This window comes from Eptatretus burgeri, chromosome 16, assembly GCF_056783735.1.
Source record: "Eptatretus burgeri isolate ZD-2024b chromosome 16, Ebu_testis_v1, whole genome shotgun sequence".
NCBI lineage: Eukaryota > Metazoa > Chordata > Myxini > Myxiniformes > Myxinidae > Eptatretus > Eptatretus burgeri.
Genome location: NC_140976.1, coordinates 33,558,488 through 33,582,290, shown reverse-complemented (window position 1 = coordinate 33,582,290; position 23,803 = coordinate 33,558,488). Strand labels below are relative to the sequence as shown.

The 23,803-nt window shown below is 43.5% G+C and overlaps 1 protein-coding gene and 1 pseudogene across 1 annotated transcript in view; one reads left to right on the top strand and one right to left on the bottom strand.

The window, feature by feature from the left end:
* The window catches only part of LOC147010841 (uncharacterized), a 46,791-nt pseudogene extending 36,469 nt beyond the window's left edge, over positions 1-10,322 (bottom strand).
* The window catches only part of LOC147010839 (transmembrane protein 132C-like), a 741,813-nt gene that overhangs the window by 288,423 nt on the left and 429,587 nt on the right, over positions 1-23,803 (top strand). The gene's annotated exons all lie outside the window — the stretch shown is intronic.

Genomic DNA, 23,803 nt, shown 5'->3' with positions numbered 1-23,803 from the left:
ACATCATCAATTTATAAAGAGAAACTTTCTCTGCATGAGGTGCTATGTCATGGACAGTGCTGTTCTTCAACTATAAAAAACCAGGAAACCATCCCATTTTACTCCACTGCAGAGTGAAGGTTGGACTCCGCTCAACACGTGGATTCTTTGGCATGGTTACCTGCCATGCTTGCCTCGTGCAGGGAGTAGAAATTGAGTAGCCTTGGGAATTGAACCCACACAACTCAGTGAAGAAAAAAAACAAATCTTTCATCACTTGACCAAACAGCCAACTTGAGGATAAATTCAGCCTGGCAGTCCTGGAACTGGTCAGACGTCCATATTGTACAGTGCCAAACATGGAAGATGACTTCCAATGAATGGGATATGTCAGATTACAGTTGATGAATACAACCTGAATTGTGCTTTTTATTAGGATACTTGAGTAAACTTGAATATTATATTATTGTCCGTTTGTGCTTCTGCGTGGACCACTTAATTGTAATGCAGATGCATGAGGAAAGGCCTCCTGTCGTTCTATGATCCTGTACATTTCCACACTTCTGAAGTTTTCCCCTTTCATGTGATAATCCAATATCCAGCCTCACATGGTTTTCAAACTATTAAAGAAGAGGCAATGGAGGAAACGACACCCACTATTCCACTTTATTGTAATCATGAAAGGACAGTGATGTCTCATGAGTGAGCCAAATATTGTGTTTTTTAATTCATCGTCTTTTCAATCCAGACTTTGTTATTTATTGGAATCCTCAGATATTGCTGTATTTCATGATGTAAATACAAACATACATATATACAGATTCTCATCAACCGAACACAGAATGTCCCTTTAACATGTGAAAGTGTTTGAAAATGGTTACAAAGAGAAATGTTTCCTTATCCTCGCTTGTTTAGGTTTGGCGTTCATAAAATTTCCAAATTTTGGCAGTTAATGGTGCGAACTCTGTAATTGTTTTCATCAATTTTGGGAGGAACCGTTTAAATAAAGAAGAAAACTAGAAGTGTGCTCTTTGATGTTGCGATGTCATCAAATATGCCTCTGCCCACATTTTTTTTCATCATTATACATACTTGCATCAAGTTTGATTTAAATCCCTGAACCCAGATTCAAAATATTAAATATTTCTGTCAACCAGACCATTCGTCTGATCAGGTTGAAATTTAAAACATATTTTCCGCATGACTACCAGATCATAATTGTAAAGTTTCACGTCGAATGATGAAGCGGTTTAAGAGAAAATTTTTAATATTTTTTGTTCATTCAAATATGGCTGCCAGACCATATGGCTGCTGCCAAATTCTAGTAGTCAGATCCGGATCCAGATCTTCACCAAAATCTAAACATTTCGTCTTTGTCACACACCAAACCTGTCCACAACATTTCTTTCAGATCCGTCTACAACTTTTTGAGATATCCTGTACAGAAACAGACAGAAAGGGGTGAAAACATAACCTCCTTCACCTTCGGTGGCGGAGGTAACGAGAAAGTTCATAGAGCATGATAACCCATGCAGTGTTCAGCTCGATATGTCAATTATAGTAAAACAATGATTTTAAAGTTCATTGAAAAAAAATTCAGAAGTTTAGCGCAACTGAAGCAGTCTTTTCCACCACATTTATTCTACACTGTAATACGAAGACATTGAGTCACAGTTTCGGAAATGGAGACTTTATTGAATGCAGCATCAATCAGCATCGTATATAACCATAATTGGCAGCCTCTTCTTCACCCCAATACTGCACCCTCTCACCATGTCCACTTCCCAGGGGCTGTGCTTGAGAACTCCTATAACATACACCATTCCCTATAGAACATATCCAAGAACTGCATAACTGGAGGTTCTTGGAAGTACTATGAAGGCAAATTGTGTTCTAGTGTTCAAGTAGATCATTAAATTTAAATAAAGGTTTAAAAAGGTTTTAAGGTGTATAAATTAATTAATTACTGGTTTTACCACCGTTAATTCAGTGTCCATTACATCATCCTCTCTCGCACGCTACATTCGTGATCCGTGCCTGTTGTTTGTGTTATTTATAACATCCTAAAAACAGTAAGTTTCCTGTTTTGAATGTTTTTCAATTTTTGGTCGAGTGTCAGGCAGGCAGACAGAATGAAAACATTATCTCACTCTTCGCGAATGTGCAATTGGGACGAATTCAGAGACAAAATACTGTTCAAAGGCAGGTATGTTTTCCGATTCATGTGCCGATTTGTGTTCAAAATACAACATTCAATTTGAATTATAAATCTTTCAGATATTCTGCTCACAGACAAACAAACACAGAAAGACAGGGGTGAAAGCATAACTTGCATCCATCTTCAGTGGTGGAGGTAATGCGAGAGTTCATTGAACACCATACCCCCACATAGTCCAGAGTAAATGGACATGCGAAGGGTCTTTTCAACTCTTACATAGTCTCCTAGCACAATCTATATTTCCTATGCACTGCTGTTTTGTCTTCATCTCGATATTTCCCAATGCTGAGAGCAAGAACGGCAAATTTGATTGGTCGAGATGGTGTAAAATTGTGTAATATTTTGTCCAAGTACTGCTGAACAGTAGGTCTTTGGAAGTGCCAAAAAGGCGATTTGTGTTCTGCAGTGTCCAGGTATATAATTCAATGGAAATATAATCGAGGTCTTAAAGGCTGCAGAAAGAAATCTTTTTTCCAAAAGTTTACCACAGTTGATGCAGCACCTTTTACACCACCTTATTTAACAAATTACATTTGTGTGCTGTGCTTGTTGTTTGTGTCCTTTATGACGTCTCTGAAAACATAAAGTTTTCTGTTTGCAATGATTTTCAATTTTGTTTCACTGCCAGACAGGCAGACAGAGACAAAATATTATCTCATTCCTCTGTGTGCATGCATGCTCGGACGAGATTCCATGCCATTCAGAGCCAAAGTTCTGCGAAACTGCAGGTTCCTGTTTTGACTTATGTTCCGATTCATGTTCTACATTGTTCAAAATATAACATTCAATTGAAATTAAGTAGTTCCTCGATCATAGACTGATATCTTGGAAAGGAAAGATTTGGAAAGACCAATCAGTCTTCTCCCAATCATCAGCAAGGTTATGGAATCCATCATTGCTTCAGACATTAAATCCTTCCTCTTCTCCAATGGCCTGATTTCAATCATCAATTTGGATTCAGACCAGGTCACTCTACCATGGATATGCTGTTTCTGCTCTCCCATCAATGGATGGAGATCCGCAATGCCAGACATGAAATTAGAGCCATATCCCAAGACATATCATGTGCTTTTGATATGGTCTGGCACCCTGCGATGCTCACCAAACTCTCTTCTGATGGTATCCAAGGACATCTCCACTCATGGCATGCAGACTTACTCTCCCGCTGCAGTCAACGTGTGGCCCTTAATGAAGTTCTCTCATCTCCTCTTCCTGTCCAGGCTGGAGTTCCTCAAGGCAGTATTCTGGGCCCTGTTCTTTTTCTGGTTTTCATCAATGATCTTTCCGACTCTCTGGAAAATCCTCCTTATCTCTTTAGTGATGACTCCATCCTCTGTCATCTCTCAGATCAGCAAGCAGCAGCTTCTTTGCTCTCTGCAGATCTGCATAAAATCACAAGCTGATCCATCAAGTGGAACATGTCTTTCAACCTGAACAAATCTCACACTCTCACTATGTCTCTCTGAAAGGACCATCTGGAACCCCCTCTCCCCCATCTACTTTCTCAGAAATCCTCTGGAAGAAGTCCTTTCATTCAAACTTCTGGGTTTCACTATCTGCCATGTTCTTTCCTGGAAAAGCCAAATTTTCAAACTGGCCTCCAGAGCTAGTCATCGACTGAGCATCCTCCGTCGTGCAAAGTACTTCCTCAGCCCACCTGAGCTCCTGACCACTTACAAAGCTGTTGTCCAAGGCCTGATGGAGAACTGCTCCCTCCTCTGGGCTGGTGCTCCTGCCCCTCATGTTTCTCAGCTTCACGCTGTGGAAGCCAAGGCATTTAGGATAATTGGTATCTCCTGCGGTGAAGCTGAGTCTTGCCTCTCACTCTCTCACTGCAGGCAAGTTGGTGCTCTTTCTGTCTTCTACCATCTCCACTATGGCCCCACCCCCCCCCCCACCTCCTGCTCTGTATGCGATATGTCCCCCCCCCTTATTACCGCAGGGTGCTCAAGGTTTGCCAGCAACCGCCTTCTGGTAAAACTACCAAAATCACGAATCGCTGCTCACCTTCCCTTTTTCATTCCTCTTTTTTCCCACCTTTGGAACAAACTCGCACACTCTCTTCAATCCCACGCTTCCCTCCAGATCTTCAAAACAACGGTTCACCTCCACCTTTTATCTTCCCCCATCCAAAAGTGTGAAGTTTTATATCCCCGTTAATCCACCCCAAAACCACCTCCTTCAAATTCACAGCTTTCCTTCCTGAAAGTTCCCTGCGTGTAAGGTCCTGAAAGTCCCTGTGGTGTCCATCTTGTATACCCCGTGTTCCCCGCCCCATCCATCTCCCTTCCACAGATCTCCTCATGTCTCCGTTCCCAACTGTTTTGTCCTTCCCTCTCCCACCCCTCTTGTCTCCTGCCCCCCTTGTTGTTCATTCTGTTTCTTCGTGATCTTGCGAGCCTCGACAATTTATATTAAAAAAAGAAAAAAATCCGGGACAAGACAGACAGACAGAGTGAAGCAATTGCTTAACCCTGCTTTGGGCTTCGTGCATAGTTTTGGAATTTGGACACAAATAAATGCTTTCTAAACACAAAATGGTTTTGGAACATGAAACCTGCAGTTTGGTGATGTTTTGTGTTTCAGAAGTGTTTTTTTGTGTTCAAAGATGAAGGACATCGACATGACTGTCATTTTCACGTCTGATTTGGTGGCAAAATACTTCGGTCAAAAAGTTGTGCGATTTGAAGTGGGATTTCGTGAAGGTGGTGTGGTTCCCAGCATGATGGCACTCTTGTGGTTCTGGATGCAAAAAATTGTGGGATTGGGAGAGGTTGTTGGAGCAAGGAGGGTGAGTTACTGCATTACATCGTGTACATTGTGCACATTGCAACCACAGATCACCGTTCTGACAGTATGCTACGGACCAAATCCTAATTTGTCTCTTCAAATGAGCTGTGGTCGCAAATTTGGTGTGTTAACGTGAAAACCACTGTCTTTCGACAAGTCACGCCGCGTATATTTTAAAAATAGAACGTTTCCATGGATTTCACTGCAAATTATACAACGATGAGATCTTCTTTAAATACGACACCTTCTGCAACAATAATTAAATGCGAAGCAGGCTTTGTTCAAATAATTTCGCAATTATTGGCACAATTTTACACTCCATCAAGGTGGAAATGGACAAACGAAATCTACTGCCAAAGACTGACCGCAAAGCAGATTTTTGACTTATTACTACTCTCAATTATATGTCATCTGAGTACTCAAAGATTTGATCAAGTTTCTAGCGCAGTGCTATCTTAGGAGTCACAGCAGTTACAAAGGTCAATATGGGCCATGCAGGGTTTTAAAAAAATTTTGGGGAGGAGGAGGTAATCGTGAATACGTTGACTTTGGCATCCGCGTTAACTGCATTGGTAATGCACTCCCTTCAAGATGGAGACAGTTGCTAATTCCAGCACAGAAGTAGTGGTCTGCATTGCCAGTTCAAGAATATATCAAAACAAAAGAATAAAACAGTTCAGGTTATCTATCGTGAATTTTTTTTACGGAAGTGCTGAAGTTTCAGGACTTCCCCTTCCTTGTTCTGATATTTCTCTGAATGGCAAGTTCTGAACAGTCAGCGCTTCTTTGTTTGTTTGTTTTTCACAGCAGATAACCTAAACTGTTTCATTCTTCTTTTTTCATTCTTCCTTCGATACACTTGTAGTAGCTGGTGCTTTTGACTTCCAGTCAAATACCAGCTAGTCAATCCATTTTGTGACTGGATTGACTGAAAGTCACAATGCTTCTTCCATCCAATGAATCCAGTCCTCATTTTCTTGTCTTCAGCCATAACCGACTAGACTAGAAGCAGACATTCATGTTTGTTCCGAGCAGTGATAGATATGTGCATTACATGATGTTTCAAGCAGCCATGGTTTGGTGGGAGAGCAGCAGCATCAGAGCAGTGTGCGATAGTCACAAGTAGTGCACAGAAGGAACTTTAACAGAGGAGGAGGGCATTTCATGAATCGTGCTTGTACTACGTCAACATCATGTTATCCCAATCGATGCATTCTATAATATCATGATGGGAGACACTAATGTTTGTGGGTCTCACTCTCAGCCATGATCTTTCTTGGGCAAACTATATTTCAAAGTTGGCCTCCAAAGCCAGCCACCGACTTGGCATCCTCCATTGTACAAAGTCCTTCCTTGGCACACCTGAACTCCGATCCACCTTCAAGGCTTTCATCCGCAACTTGATGGAGTACCTCTCTCTCTCTCTCTCTCTCTCTCTCTCTCTCTCTCTCTCTCTCTCTCTCTCTCTCTCTCTCTCTCTCTCTCTCTCTCTCTCTCTCTCTCTCTCTCTCTCTCTCTCTCTCTCTCTCTCTCTCTCTCTCTCTCTCTCTCTCTCTCTCTCTCTCTCTCTCTCTCTCTCTCTCTCTCTCTCTCTCTCTCTCTCTCTCTCTCTCTCTCTCTCTCTCTCTCTCTCTCTCTCTCTCTCTCTCTCTCTCTCTCTCTCTCTCTCTCTCTCTCTCTCTCTCTCTCTCTCTCTCTCTCTCTCTCTCTCTCTCTCTCTCTCTCTCTCTCTCTCTCTCTCTCTCTCTCTCTCTCTCTCTCTCTCTCTCTCTCTCTCTCTCTCTCTCTCTCTCTCTCTCTCTCTCTCTCTCTCTCTCTCTCTCTCTCTCTCTATCCCTCTCTCTATCCCTCTCTCTATCCCTCTCTCTATCCCTCTCTCTATCCCTCTCTCTATCCCTCTCTCTATCCCTCTCTCTATCCCTCTCTCTATCCCTCTCTCTATCCCTCTCTCTATCCCTCTCTCTATCCCTCTCTCTATCCCTCTCTCTATCCCTCTCTCTATCCCTCTCTCTATCCCTCTCTCTATCCCTCTCTCTATCCCTCTCTCTATCCCTCTCTCTATCCCTCTCTCTATCCCTCTCTCTATCCCTCTCTCTATCCCTCTCTCTATCCCTCTCTCTATCCCTCTCTCTATCCCTCTCTCTATCCCTCTCTCTATCCCTCTCTCTATCCCTCTCTCTATCCCTCTCTCTATCCCTCTCTCTATCCCTCTCTCTATCCCTCTCTCTATCCCTCTCTCTATCCCTCTCTCTATCCCTCTCTCTATCCCTCTCTCTATCCCTCTCTCTATCCCTCTCTCTATCCCTCTCTCTATCCCTCTCTCTATCCCTCTCTCTATCCCTCTCTCTATCCCTCTCTCTATCTCTCTCTCCTTCTCTCCCCCCCCCTCTCTAGGCTGGCTCCCCTGCCTCACATCATCCTCAGCTTGATGCTGTGGAAACCAAGACCTTGAAGGTTTCTATGTTCTACCACCTCCTTTCTAGTCTTGCACCCTCTGCTTTTTCCATGCTTTTTTCCTCGCCAGGTTTCTGCAGGGCTCACACGGTCCACCATCAACCCCCTTCTGGTGAAACTACCTAAATCCAGGATCACTACTCACTTCCATTCAGTCGTACCTCTTTTTTCCCGACTGTGGAATCAACTTCCACCTTCTCTTCAATTTCATTCTTTTCTCCAGGTCTTCAAGCAGCTGTTCACCACCATGTCAGTTAATCTCCCATCCAAAACCATGATCTTTTCGACCCTCATTAGCACCACCACAATCCCTCCACTTTTCAAATATTCAGTTTTCCCTCCTCAGAGTTTCCTTCTGTATCCATCTTGTCCACCCTGTGTCTTCTTCCCCAAGACACCCTGTGTCTTCTTCTTCTGTGTGTTCCTGTCCCTCTTTCTTCCCCAAACCCATTGTTTGTTCAAGTCTGCCTCAATCTTTGCCTTCAACTCTGCTGTTGGTGTTTCTCCCTCTCCACTGTTGCTTTTGTCCTGATCCATTCAGTATACAAGTTCCAGCTCTTCCATGAGCCTCAACTATGTAAACCGAAAACCCAATAAAATGGAATCTGTCAAACTTATAAGCATCTCCATCAATATTTTGAATGTTTCTGTTTTTGGAGTAGACTTGTGTTTTGAAGAATTCTATGCAGATATAAGTGGTATCAATGGGCGACCAGGGTTGCGTCAGGAAGGGCATCCGGCGTAAAACATGTGCCAAATCACTATGCGGATCATACGGATGATCCGCTGTGGCGACCCCTAACGGGAGCAACCGAAAGAAGAAGATAAGAGGTATCAATGCTTTTACATGTTTATCACTCGACTTCATCTAATCATTCGCATTTCGTGTTTTTTTCTTGTATTGGGGGAAATCATACAATGCTAAATAAGGCAAGTGTGTGTGTGTGTGTGTGTGTGTGTGTGTGTGTGTGTGTGTGTGTGTGTGTGTGTGTGTGTGTGTGTGTGTGTGTGTGTGTGTGTGTGTGTACGTGTGTGTGTATTGTTGCGAATTCGCGCCCGCCGGCGTGCAAACGGCCACGTAACTCGAATCGCGGCACGTCGCCCACCGGACGGACAATTTTGTCGTGACCTTCTCGGACCAACACCGGGAACTAGTCACGGGTGGGCCTTTCGACCTCACCACAATCGTGCCAATCGGCCACCCGCATAGGATAGGGTTGTTCGCCAAACTCGACCTACCTAAGTACCCACGCGGATGGTTAACCGGGCGATCGTACCTCGCCACAGGTCGACTCCGGACACGAGCCGCTTGGGCGGCCCGTTCCGTACTATCAGGATAACCGAGTGGTGTTATCATCGACCTGGACGGTTCAGATTAATTACCAGGATGTTGAACCCACTACGAACCCCTTATGTGATGCAAGATGGAGATTCAAATAGAGAAAAGACGAAGCGAAACGGGCACAGTTCAACAAGCAAGCATTTTATTTCGCCACACACGGAAAGCACGTATATACAGCCATACAGAATACACAAAAAGCAAAGGCAAGAAAAACAGTTGACACCGACCTAACGCGTACACACGGCAACACTTACACAGTTTTACTTCACAGACGGCGTCAACACACATTTACACAAAAGTAAAAGAAGGAAGCCACCATCACAGACAAGGAGGCAGACTGGCCCACAGGCCAAATGTGCGCGAGACCGAGAGGAGCGGCCAGGTCCGCAAGACAGGGGAGGTCTTACCCGCTTCCTCGTGATGCGTTGGCAGGCAAGTCGCAAAATGTCCACGCCGCTGTGCCCCGACTCCGTGCCCCTGGCGTGCTCGTTGGCACCACGTTTGGGGTGGGGGAGGAAGGGGGCCCCCCTTTGCACTATCTCATCGTGGGGGAAGGGGAAATTGTTGATGCCCTGAGGGAGGGGAGTGGCTGGCTCGCTGGCTTGGGTCCCACGATGAGACGAGCGATCCCCCACACCGCAACCTCGTTGCCGACCGCCGTCCTCCTTGCCTCGGACCCGAGCTCCCTTGCCCCGACCCGCTGCCTGCAGCTCCACCGCGCGCACTCCACTTCTTCCAGTTCAACTCTCAACTCCGCTCCCCAACGCTCAACGCTCCACACTCCACGCTCCACTCTCAACTCCGCTCCCCAACGCTCCATGCTCCACGCTCCACACTCCACGCTCCACGCTCCACGCTTCACGCTTCTTGCTCAACTCCTCGAGTCGCCTTCCGCTCGCACCTTTATAGCGCTCAGGAGGCGCCGATATGCAAATTCCCGGATCAGAACATGATTGGAGGCGGGGCCACACCGCCCCCCCCCCGGTCAGCCATTGGTCGGGCAAAAATGGGCGTGAACCTCCCCTGATCCTAAAATTTGCATAGACGGACATAGACGGAATTCACCTACACTCGCCTGGAGGCGGGGCCAAGCGGCCTCGCGCTTGCCCATTGGACAGAGGAGAAGTGGGCGTGAAGCATTCCTGATCCGCGGATCGACGCGTTCGGCCTCCACTGCCGAACGGCTCCGGGAACACGACGTTTGGTGTTGACTGGTGGTGTTTGGGAATGGCCGTAGAAGCGATGATGTGGGATGAAGTTGTGAAGGTAAAGGCGAAGGTGGTGGTGTTTGCGAATGGTTGTAGAAGCGATGATGTGGTAGCATTGGTGGTGGAGGTGGCGTCGTTGTCGTGTGGTTGGCGCTCTGGTGGGGATGGTGTGGTTGTTGAGATGCTGTTTGTTTGAAATAAAAGATAGAACAGAAAAATGGCTAACTCAAAGCGTCGCAGCCCAGATGAATCACACATATTCCCTCTATACAACGGGTTTGGGCTAACAACACATGGACTTACTGAGAAATCTCACCTGAGGACTCTTCATGGTGTAATGCGAATTTCCACAACTGTAACAGTGTGTGTGTGTGTGTGTGTGTGTGTGTGTGTGTGTGTGTGTGTGTGTGTGTGTGTGTGTGTGTGTGTTTGTGTGTGTGTGTGTGTGTGTGTGTGTGTGTGTGTGTGTGTGTGTGTGTGTGTGTGTGTGTGTGTGTGTGTGTGTGTGTGTGTGTGTGTGTGTGTGTGTGTGTGTGTGTGTGTGTGTGTGGATATACATCTGAAAATAATAGAAAAAGATCGGCTGGTGCGATATCCACCAAATTTTGCCTGAATGCTGGAACTACTCAAGGTCAGGTCATGGACACAAACAAACATCCCTCCCCCTCTTGCAGTGGGGGCGAGGGGGAGAGGGGACAATGACTTGCTGATGCTCCTGAAGTGAGCGGGTGTTTCTGGTTCTTAAAAATGGACATAATGAATTTTAGTTAAACGTCTTTCAAAAGTGACATCTGGATTACTCAGCATTTTGTCCTTTCTCAGCATTTTCACTTTTTCCTCTCATTTATTAATAATTAGCAAAGGTCCCAACTCCAACCTTGTCCTCCCTCCTTTCACCCCTTCCCCTGCCTCCTACCACCCACCCTTCCCTACTCTCACATCACTCCTCCCTCCAGACTACCTCCCCCCCAATCCTTTCCCTCACTACTCCCACCTCCACCCTCCACTCCATTCCCCTCCCTCCTCACACCTCCACCCCTCCTCTCCCTCCTCCCACCTCCACCCTTCTCCTTCCTGTTCATTCTATGAACAAGGATGCATGTAGCATCATCGAATCAGGGTGTGGCTGTGCTGCTAATGCAGTGCCCCTGTAGGTTAGAGCAGTAATTTGAAATTTAGATAGGATGTTGGAGATCGCTCCGCTACTATTCACAAAGGACACTGTGAAAGGATCTTTATTGTCCACCAACTAATTCCGGCAGATGCGACACCCAGTTTAATGTCCATCCGAGGGACGGCACACACATTGATTAATCACACTGCCCTTGAAACACCGGGATGACAGTTTATAGCTGGGTTGTAATTCAACCCCAGCCTAGACAGTGGAGAGCGAGTGTGTGTTCCTCTCTGCCATCCTTCCTTTGAATGGGGATGCATTGCTTTGTCACCACTGAAAACATTTTTCAACTCTCTCTTGAACTCGTAGTTCGCTTTACTCATTCTAATCCTCTAATTTATTTTGTCTTCCAAACTCCAGGGATTCTTCCAAATTCTTCCAAACGGAGAAATGAGCTTTGGGCGCCTTGCTCACCGCTCGCACCATGGGAGTTTTCTCCTGCTTTAAAATGGTTTTCGTTGCACTCAATGAGGTTACGCGTTAGGAATATTCGTTCATCTTTCATTCCCTCAATATAATTGTCAGATCATTACAAAAAGTTAAGTTTCATGCTTTGGCAATTTCACATGTTCTTGTGTAAATATGGAGAATATGGAAACGTAACCTTACTTCAATAAATACGCTTATCCACTTAGTTATAAGAAATTGGTAATTTCTGAACATTTTCAGACTTTGCTCCAGATTTCAACACTTATTCAGTCCATGAGATCTGATCCTCAAATCTAAAATCATATTCCGATTATATACTGTACTTTAATTAGTGCGCGAGAGTAGATCATGTTTCCAAGGCAAGGCATACTTTAGAAGGCCAAATCAAAATGGCGGCTGAGACCCCTGCGAGGTGACGCTACAGGCTGACCAAGGATAAACCTTTCATGGAGGTAAGCTGTTAATTATCTTCAAAAGGGGTGTTTAAATTTACCCAAACACCCAGTTTTCAGTCATGCACTCCCTTGGAGTTCCCTTCGTGTGTGTATATGCAAAGTTTGGAGCCGCTATGTTTCATGGTTTTGGAGTTGTGGTGGTGACACACACACACGCACATAAACACACACACTGACTGACTGACACACACTGACATTTATTACTATACAAGTCGTTGACTGATATATGCTCTTCATTTATCACTACACTGTCTCTTAAATGGGATCCCAAAGTAAACATAAATAAATTTCCAGTTTCTGTGCAAGTTGTATAAAGCATGTAACATACATGTACAAGTTGTATAAAACACAAGCTCAGTGTTTCTCATGTCCACTTTATATTGTAATATAATTTATAATATGACATTCCATCTTTGATTAGTCATAGACTTTGCCAATATTAGACATCAGATTAGTAATGGTCGATTATGGTAATAAACGACTTTGATCATTGAGTAGAATCAACACAACGTTGGTTGAGGCGTGTTAACCGCCGTGCGAAGCGAAGACAAACTCATTTTCAGGCATTTGGAATTGTGCCAGGCTCACCCTTCGTCTGAAGAAGAGAGATCACTTGTGCTCTCTTTTCCCTGGTCTGGTCTTGGTTTGTTTGCGCTCTCAGCACTCCAGCCCTTCTCAACTCCTCCAGTAACCTCCTTGTTAAAATCCCCAGATCGAGGCTTACTGCACAGCTCCACTGCTTTGTTCCTCTTCACCGACCCCCGACTCCGACGCCCCCACACACATACACACACATTCCAATGTGGAACCCCTTCCAAAGGCTGTTCAATCACACTTTTTTGAGGAGCTTCAAGTTGACTGTCTCATGTTATCCCTTATCCCAACCACAATATTTTCTATCTCCATGAGCCCACCAAACCAATTATCTTCTCCTTCCCTTTTCTCTCTCTCTTTCCCCATTCATTCATTCCTTGCTTGCGACATCCATCTGCTTCCACCGTCAGTATGTTGCCTCTTTGCCCTGTCACCTCGCTTTTTCACGATTCTCCATTTTCTGCACAAAAAAACTGTAATCACATCGGTTCTTGGCTTTGATCAGCTTGTGAGACTGCAGCCCCCTGCTGGAAGGAGGTGATAACTAATACAAAAGTTTCTGATCAATTTTTATAATTAACGTTCACGTGTAAACCTCGGGCCATTTATGATTTAGAGAGAGACTACTTTAATGTAGTTATTGTAAAAATAGTAAGTTGCCCCACCTAATTTGTTCCAAAAAATTATATTGATGAAATTTGGCCCAAGGCCTACAGAAGATGAATGTTAGTTTGAGATTGTGATAAGCCGATTAAAAGTGGGCAGCCATTCCTGGATGGAGTTGAAATTTCTACATTGCTTCAGAGTGCTCCCATCTTAGCGAGCGATGAGTTTTTCATCATACAACTGATCGGAGGATAGGAGATGGTGGAAAGTTCTTTGTGGTGCTCAGTTTCTGTTTTGAACTTGCACTCTGACAAGAAATTCCCATGAAATGTGATCTGAGTGTCATTGAATTCAGATCTCACAAAAAGATGAAGATTTCTTAAATTTTATCAGTGCAGCCATGCTTGTTAATATGGATGGCCCAGCTTAGCATCTCATCAATGGTGACCTCATGGAGGACTCTTATGAGGCGGTGCCATTGAAAAATTGAAGCATCCAGCTGGGATCTCTCATGTTGGAGATAGTCATTACCTAACATCTCAGGTATGAATGCTACTTTGCACTTTTTACTCCAAGCCTGGATGTGATTAAGGTTTTGCTGCAGGCAGGCATGTAAGCTAATATGGTACAAATGGGAAAATGTATGGTAGATTGTCAGACGAGAATGCAAAGCAAATTATACCGCAGCTTTGTCTTCTTCTCTTCATTTTGTTCTTCTTCATCTTGTGGATGCTCATCATATTCTGTAATTTAATCATCATTAAGATGTATTCAAATGTCAAATGTACCTGGAAGCAGAATTTCCTACGCTCATTGCTCCATCCCCAAAAGGCCTTGAGGTACAGGGTCTTTAAAAGCAACTAAAAGAAGATGGGGGCAATCAGCTTAATGCGTCCTTTAATGGAAGGCAAAGCTCCACGATTAATCATTCGACCTATTCTTTACTAAAACTAAAATGTTTCAGGTTAAGTCGCACCTTTTTTCAGATCTCAACAGTATGGCGGTGTCATCGTCCCAGTCAAATCGGTCATTTTGGAGATTATGATGAAAAATAAAGATCAAGTATGACATCATGGCCTCATGTTGCTTTTCATTTCAAACTGTGTTATATTTTGTTATTAATTTTCTCACGTTTTATTTATTACGCATGCACAAGGGATAAGAGACAGGGATTTGTTGCTTTGTGTACGTAAGGGCCACACAATTTCTTGTAACAATCATCAACAAAGATTTGTTTTCAAAGCGGACGAATAATGTCTCAACAGATATTAATGTTGTGATGTGTTGTAAATCTGATTTTTAGTTTTTATAGAAATCGTTACATTTATTGGGCTTGGGAGTAGACAGTTCATGATGGTTTCTTTTCAAATTTGTGATCAGCAATCTATGTTCAAGATCGGCTGATGATGTAAAATGTGCAAAACGTTTTCCAACAGGGCAAGATATTTCTATAACCTTGCCTATCTCTAAATATTTCCAATCTCTTATCGTAGCTCATTTTTTTTAAACATATACGTAGTATATACCTGAACAATGTGAATACAAATTTTTATGATCGAGGATTGCATTGCAATGCCAAGTGTTGTGGACGACTAAGCATTCTAGTTTCCAGTCAATCACAACTCTTTGCAGCTTACAGTCTGTCCATCTGCCCAGAGATGTGTCGAACCAACAAACTGAGTCTGCAATTCCATATAGTTCTCCCATATATAATACTACCAACTTGGCAAATTATACCGATGGAAGCAATTTTTCTGATGGCAGAAACTCGTGTCGGATGTGGGGCTAATGCATGATGCAGTACTCCGTATGCAACAGCTTGTAACCATCTATAAGCAACTTTGTAACTCACTCCTTCCTTCCCCCCTCCCCCAAACCACCTCATTTTCTCACCTGTGCATACAGCTGTTGTCTTAACCACTTAAATTCAGTAGACACTTGTTATACATGCAACAAATACATCTTGCTCTTTGGAACTGAGCCACCCCCCCCCCCCATCTCCCTCCCTTACTCCCAACCTTTGCCCATTTATATTAATCTTGACTAGCTGAAACCCCGTCACAGACAGATTCCGTTCCATGAGCCCAATATGACAACCAGTGGCGGCTCTTGTAAGAGCTGGATCCCAGTCGATGTACTCCATGGCCTCACCTAATGAGGCCTACAAAACGTCCTTGTACACGACATTTTTAGTGTACACTACTCCTTGTGAAGAATTCCCCTGATTTGTGCACGTGTCTACTTTGACGTACACCGTGTAAAAACTTCTCAGGTCACAGTACCGAGAAAAACGTGATGCGACCGCTAGGGGGAGCACAAAATTGGTCCTTCAGTATTAATATATAGATGCTTCAGAGTTGAAAGTTGACTATTGCCACTATGTGCGATGCACTCTAACAGGTACGAAGTTTCTTTCAGTCCAGGTCACAGTACTGAGAAAAACGTGATGCGACCGCTAGGTGGAGCACAAAATTGGTCCTTCAGTATTAATATATAGATTAATGCATATACAGTAATCTGAACCCATTAACTTTAACAACAAACCAAAACCCAACAGAAACCATTTACTTTAGAACACAATTAACTCGCTGTCTTGGAGTCAAGCCTATAAGTCTTGAAGGTCTGAATAAGATGGCCGTGAGACAAGTGGCAAGAGACAAGAAAGTGGGGATGAACTAATAGAGATGAGCAACAAGCTTACACGAAGGTATGACATCAAGGAAAAGGAATTCTGGTGAAACCTTTGTGACCCTGGGGTCAAGGGTTTGGTGGAAGTAGGAGGGCAGGAGGAACAAAAGCATAATAGAGGATACCAAACTACCCGCTGTTAAGAATAACAATACAGTGAGAGTCAGCCTGCTGTCCCAAGACACAACGGATACAGTAACGAAGAGCAGTCACAGATGTTTATCCTGTGCATTATTTGTTCCACATCACCATCTTGAGGAATGCCAGACTCTCGAGCTAAAGCATGAGAGAATGCGATTCTGATGCAACCTGCTGCTTCTGAGCACACAGGAAATCAAATTGCCAGTCCAGGAGGAAACCGAGATGCTATTAACTGACAGTTTGGTAACCAGGACATTGTGTCCTGATTACCAAACTCAGGACATTAACCAATTGTTTAACCCTGTTTATCGCTTTGCTTGTGTGGGGGTAATGAAGGTGTGTATAAACTATAACAGAAGGAGAGGGAGAACCTGAAACATTGCCAGGCATTGTAAATGTTCAGAGATAAAAAAAGATAATGGACAAGTCAGTAGAAGAGATGCTAGATCTATCTCTTGGCCAGACCAATCCACCTGATTGAAATGGCACACGTGAAGATACTATGTTGATTGCTTTACTACTGTGAGAAAGACACTTTCTTGAGGAAATGATCTGAAGAGCTAAGTGCAGCTGTAGAAGTACAGAAAAAGGCTGGAGGGGAAGTTCAACATGATCAAATGAGGCAGAGAGTGGGAGCCATTCGGGCCAGGAAGGGATAAATAAACAGCGAAGTGTTTCCAATAGTGAGTGTGGGGAGGTAGTGCGATCACAACAACATTGATGGAAGTGTGAAAAACGATATGACAGGGAGATTCATCAAAACCGTTCATAATGTACTTGGAAGTGAGGCTTGAGTGATGATAGGTTGAGGGGAGGGGGGAGTATGAAATGCCACAAATAATAAAGCAGAAAATTTTGTTTGATACATTAATATACATAACTTATTCTTCATTTGAGGCTGTAGGGTAACATCATTGGCTGAGGGTGTGGCTGTGTCACCGATGCAATGCCCTCTGCTGTTTAGAGCTGGGATTTGTTCAGGGTGCCGGTGATGGCTCGCCGACTCTTCTCGAAGGACAGTGTGTGATCTTTGACGTCCCTCAACAAATACTGGCAGGCAGACGGGACACCCGATTTAACGTCCATCCGTGGAACGGCACACACACACTGATGAATCACCCTGCCTGTGAAACACCGGGATGGCAGTTTAAAGCTGCTTCAGGATTCAAGCCCAGGCTAGACATCTCAATGATGAGTGTGGATACTTTGAGGTCTAGGCCATATCAACCAACAACCCCTCTGAAGACAAGGAAGAATTCAAGTATGAGAATGAAGAAATAATTGAAAGTTAACGAACTGTAGCCTTTTTATAAAAGTTCATGATGCCCCCCCCCCCCCCCCAAGCAACTGCACTCAAGACCATGCACCTGGACACCAGTTCTGATGCTCCATCATGTAGCTGTATTAAGGTCTCCGCAGCTCGACATAATGTTTTGTTGTTGTTGTTGTTATTGTTGTTGTTATTTCATATGCAGCCTGTGGTTGCTATTTGATTCATTTTTGGAAGTGCGACTGTGCCATTGATGCAGTGCCCCTGTTTCCAGGAAGCTGTCACTCATTTTGCTAACCTTGGAAGGATGACAGGTTGAGTCAAGCATTCACATCTCTGTGCTGAGTTTTTGAAATAATAACTTCATTTATAACCATCACCAGAGGAGAGGGTAGGTATTTCATTTGGGTCATTTGTCTGTCTGTCTGTCTGTCTGGTTGTTTGTTCGACCGCACAGAACGTGACAACAGATTTTCTCTGCAACCACTTGTCGAATTGAGATGAAATTTTCACCATCGGAGTGACGACTCATGTAGAATGTTTTAATGATAATTATGACGTCATAGATGACGTGTTGTGCAGCCATTTTGGAAAAAAATGAAAAAACTTGGGACCTCTGTATCTCAGAAACCGCACGAAGGAAAAAATTGAAACTTGGCACATGGCAAGTACTCCTCGTGGGGAATATGTGTGATTTTTCTTAATGATGTCTTAGTTGCCTTCGTTATGACGTCATAATTGTATTCATAGAACGCTACATTCGATCGGTATGAAAAATTTTGAGGGTCATCCTGGGATAAATTGATAATGTCATTGGTCATGTGGTTCGACAGCCATATTGTTTTTTTGAAAACCAACCTTCAAAAATTATTCTTCTCTGCTCGATCCGAAAATACAGATCGAGCTGAAACTTTACACATATGACCGCCTGTCCATGAGGAACAAAAGGTTCACATACATGATGTCATTGGTCACATGGTTTTGGCAGCCATATTGGATTTACCTTAAAACCTATAACAAATATTCTTCTCCAGAACGGCTGGACAGATCTAGGACAAGCTTCGTACAAATGTTCCGCAGGCCCTGGGGATACCAGTGTATTCATGAATCATTGATAAGTCACATGGTCTGGCAGCCATATTGTATTGAGCAAAAATCTTTCTTTTTTAAATGATGGAGCATGAACCACTCACTCAAAATGAATGACAGAGCATGAAACACTCGCTCAAAATGATGGAGCATGAACCACTCACTCCGAATGAATGACAGAGCATGAACCACTCGCTCAGGATGACTGAGCATGAACCACTTGCTCAGGATAATGGAGCATGAACCACTCACTTAGGATTACGGAGCACAAACCACTTGCTCAGGATGATGGAGCATCAACCACTTGCTCAGGATGACGGAGCACAAACCTCTCGCTCAGGACGATGAAGCAAGAACCACATGCTCAAGATGACAGAGCACGAACCACTTGCTTAGAATGATGGAGCATGGACCAATTGCTCTGGATGATGGAGCACGAACTACTCAATCTGAATGGCCTGTCTCGGTAAAAGCGTCCCCAGTGAGTGAACAATTTGCTCAGAATGATGAAGTGTGGTGTCGCTATCGACTGTAAGGTGCTCGGCAAGTGGCTCAAGCAGTCAAGCAAGCACTCCAATTAAATAGTTGATCAGGAATGGCTGGCCAGGCTGTGGCTGCATACCATATTGGATGCCTTTATCTTTAAGGCTGGACTTCACTGCACCTGTAGCAGTTAAATAAATTGAAGGAATTCGTTCAAATAATGACTTTATCTACAAAAGAGTTGCTGTTTAATGTAGAACAACCCTGGAGACAGCGCGTAGTTTAATTGCCCATGAGATAGACATTGCAGATAGTCTGCCATGTTGCCTGATCTTCTGTGTACGCGCCACGTGGTACATCAGTTCGGGATCATGCAAACGTTATCACTTTATTTTAAAACGTCCGTTTTTCATCAGATTTGATTTGGTTTCTGGTAGAGCACCTTGCGAAACCTCTGAAAATATAGACACAGATCTGGCAGACGCTATGGATAAGCAGTACCTCTGGGGGACGGGGCATGAGGTCAAGCAGAGAATGTATTAAATCATATAGTTCAATGAAGCTGGTTAATTTTGGCACATTCATAAATCTTTTGTTCGCTCAATATAAGTCTCGAAAGAGTGGAAAAAAATAATTTAATGCTTCGGAAATTTCACATTTTCTCACATAGATATCGATAGGTATATTGGCTTCATTAGTAAAACTTGATTATTTCTTTAAATTATGTGATTTCACTCCAAATTTTGACGCTTACTTAGTTCGGACCAAATTCAATGCTCAAAGCCGTAATAATATTTCAATGATATACTTTAATTAGTCTGTGAGAGTAGATCGTGGAAAATCGTATCAAATGGATGCATGAAATCGCTCCAACCTCCTAATTTGAAAACTATAGTACTTACAAAAGTGATGTATACAGCAATTTGTAGCTATGATGAACAGGCATTCGATAATATGAGTGAGGAAAGTGGGGAAAAAATACTTTATCATTAAGAATTCGTTGCGGCCTGTTCCAAGTCGAGACATGGTTGAGCAGGCCAAAAAAACATGGTGGCTACACACCCCAGCGAGGTTACCTTGGATATTCCTCAAGACCCCAGAGATAGCGGTGAGCGAAGCTGCCTTGATAAAGGATATAATTAAATAAGGCCGTTAATTATCTTCAAAAGGGATGTTTTAATTAAACCAAACATCCAATTTTCAGGCATGCACTTCCTTGAAGTTTTCGTTGTATGTTTGCGAAGTTTCAGGCTGATAGGTTTCATGGTTTTGGAGTTATGGAGGAGACACACTAACACACACACACACACACACACACACACACACACACACACACACACACACACACACACATACACACACACACACACAAACGACATTTATTAGTTTCGATAAGATTGCGAACATTGCAGTCAAGTCGGATCATTGCCTGTTTGTAGATTTTGAAACATTGGGATGAATAATAGTCGTAACAATAAAAGTATAAGTGCACGATATTATGAGTACCCTCGACATAACAGTGGTATGCCTCTGAACATTCCATTGGTTGTGCTGTCGTTTTGAGTCCGATTACAGTGGCTATTTTTGCGAACATGATGAAGTACACCTCACGGCTTGCTCCACTTGACGAGCGGTTAGGTGAGCGGCTTGCAAAGCAGTTGATGTGGAACGACTGGCTTGGAAAGCGCTAGCACGCCACTTGCTGAAACGTAACACACGCCTGGTATGTACTCATGAGCTGTTTATAATGTAATAATTTACCAAAATGTAGACAGCCAACTAAATAAAGGAAAGGAAAGAATAAATGTAAAGGAAAGAAGCACAGCCAACTAAAAATCCTTACACCAAACCGCGACACCGTCCACTGAGTCTGCGATAAACAGGACTGATGATTTGAGCTGTTTCAGTTGATGCTTCATCCATAACCCACGGACTTCCTCCACCCTGTGTCACTGCTCTGGCATGTGGCTCGAGTTTCTTCCTTTCATAACCATCTTCTGGTCGCCCATGTGACACATTGAGTAGTGCATGTGAAGGAGCTTTTCATCACACGATGGAAGCATGCATCATTGTCGATATTGTCTGCTCATGCAATGGTTTTGCAATTGATGTCACTTGGTCATCCAGCAGGTGCAACTCGCATGTGTAATGGTTAAAGCGTCCGCTCCGAGTCTGGGAGGTCGGGCGGTTTGAACCTCCGGCCGAGTCGGACCAAAGACATAAAATATGATATCCCCTATCCTGCTTCCTAGTTGACACTCGGCATTTTAAATGGATAGAGCACGGACAAACAACCATAGGCTGGCCACCATTGCACAAGCTTGATGGACCCAATGGCCTCCTCTATTGAAGTTCCTCATCAGAGAGCTATCTGGTGTTATTTGCATTGGTATAAGAACAATGGAAATGGAGCTGCCCTACTTCCTGGGCAGCAAAATGTACTTCTTGGATGTGCTGTTCACTCTGTGAGTTTCACTCAGATCAAAACTTTCAGGCATGTTGTAAGCAGTGGTATTCTTCTGCAATAACACATGGAGTCTCAAGGTCCTTGAGTATTTAAATAAATAGCCGCTTTGGGGACTGACGGTTATTTCCCAAACAGCTGGGGTGAAAATGAAGGATTGGGGGGAAGGGTTCATGCCCCCCCTTCCTGAACTGGTATAGACATGGGGAGCACAATTTACAGTAAGTTAACGCATGGTACTTATGTTTCATGAAGAGTTTGGTCTGCATATGTCCGTTGGTTTCTTAGAAGATTAAAAAAAAAAAATTACCTGAATTTGAGGCGAAACCCCCCTTTTCAGCCTGTTATCCGGGGCAGATCTGGATTGCGAGCACAACCCCATGATACCTTACTGTTCTAATGTGTCGGACAAAATTTGGTCCATATCGGTCGGTCATGTAGTTTGTGAGGAAAATATGTTTTGGTGAAGATGATGGATGAGGTGAGGGAGGCCGTGGCCCCCTTTTCAGGGGAGATACGGCCATGGGGAGCACAACTTAAGGTTAGCGCATGGTTACGATGCCACGTGGCCAGTTTGGTCTGGATCCGGTTGTCAGTTTTTGAGAAGATTTTTGAATAAAATACCAATATTTAGGGAAAACCCCATTTCACTTCATTTATAGCAAGCACATCTGGATGGGAAGCACAACTACGTGAGACCTTGCTGTCCTGATGCATCGTACCAAATTTAATTTGAAGAAATAACTTATTTATTTCGAAGAAATAACCTAAAAAAGGATTGCACGTCCTCGAGCTCACCTGGATCAGGAGCAACAGCTCCTCAACCGCCCCACCCCCCCCCCCCCAGACCCTACCAGACACCAATTTTTTTATTTGGAATAGTGTGAACAAACTTTAGTACATCACGGGTGATGAAGGTTGTGGTCAAGTTTCATAGAAATTGTGTGTATAGTTTCAAAGAATACAGCAAATACATATTTTGGGGGGCAACCCCCCCCCCGTACACCCCGTCAGACCCCGATTATTATTTTTTATGCCATGAACAAACTTTGGTACATCATGGGTGATGAAGGTTATGGTGAAGTTTCACCAGAAATGTGTGTAGTTTCTGAGAAGAAAGCAAATACCTCTTTTGGGGGGCAACCTCCTCATAGACCTCCTTAGACCCCAATTTTTTTGGATGGTTTGAACAAGATTTGGTGCATCACGGGTGATGAAGGTTGTGGTCAATTTTCAACAAAATTGTGTGTGTAGTTTCGGAGGAGAAATAAATACCTCTTTTGGAAGGCAACACCCCATAAGCTCCCTCCGTAGACCCCCTCAGACCTCGATTTTTTTAAAAGCCATGAACAAACTTTGGTACATCACAGGTGATGAAGGTTGTGGTCAAGTTTAATCGAAATCGTATGTGTAGTTTCAGAGAAGAAGTTGCAAGTATTTGTGGACGGACGGACGGATGGACGGACTGACAGACGGACGACGCGCCGTCCCATAAGCTCCCCGGAACTACGCTCCAGGTGAGCTAAAAAGGGGATTCCATGTCCTGTGTTTATTTTTCCATGTTTTAATTATTTAGATTTTATTAATTTATTATCTCTCATAACTCTCCCCATTTTTTTTTGTTTTGCTTCTTGTTTGTTTCCCAATTATTACTATTTTGCTCCTGGTTCCAATCCCCTTGACTTTTAACTGCTGAACACTGCCCCTCCTTATCGTCAGATGTCAAAATGATTCATTCCCACCCCATTCCCTGATCTGTGATGTGGCTCTGATGCACACGTACACCAGTGGCTCAGTTCCACCCTATATCAACCTTCGCTCCTACATTGACTATCGGTCAGCCAGAGAGATCAACAAGGGAGCTATACATGGCCATCTTTTTTCTAAGTAGGATTGTGAATAAAAGTCAACTTGTACGACAATTATTGACTGGATATCCAGGTGGCCTGAGTCTCCATCGAGCCGTTACCTCGTGGGACTCATGTTGACTTGTGTTTGATGAAAACTGCATAATATCAGTTACAAAAAAATGTAACTACATTTTCTCTTAAAGGATTAACGGTCTTCACTTTGCATGAGCGTCCTGGTTTGAAATTCACAAAAATACAAAATATGGCAAAGCTGTCATCAATTAAGTTTTGCGCTTTAGGGCTTTAGGAATTTATGGTTGATATTTTTAATTACATTTACCAGTTTGCACTCTCCTTGAGCCATTATCTCAGTGGACCTATGAGTACATCAAAGTGACCCTCAAATGGGAAATAAAGCAATGAATGAATGAATATTTTAATTACTTAATTAGACAGGAATGAAACAATTTCCCCACTGCAAAAAAGGGCTGAAGCTCTAATTACAGTTTGAGAAAAGTTTGCTTCATAGCACTGAGCACAAGCAATTACTTTATTTCGTTTTTAAT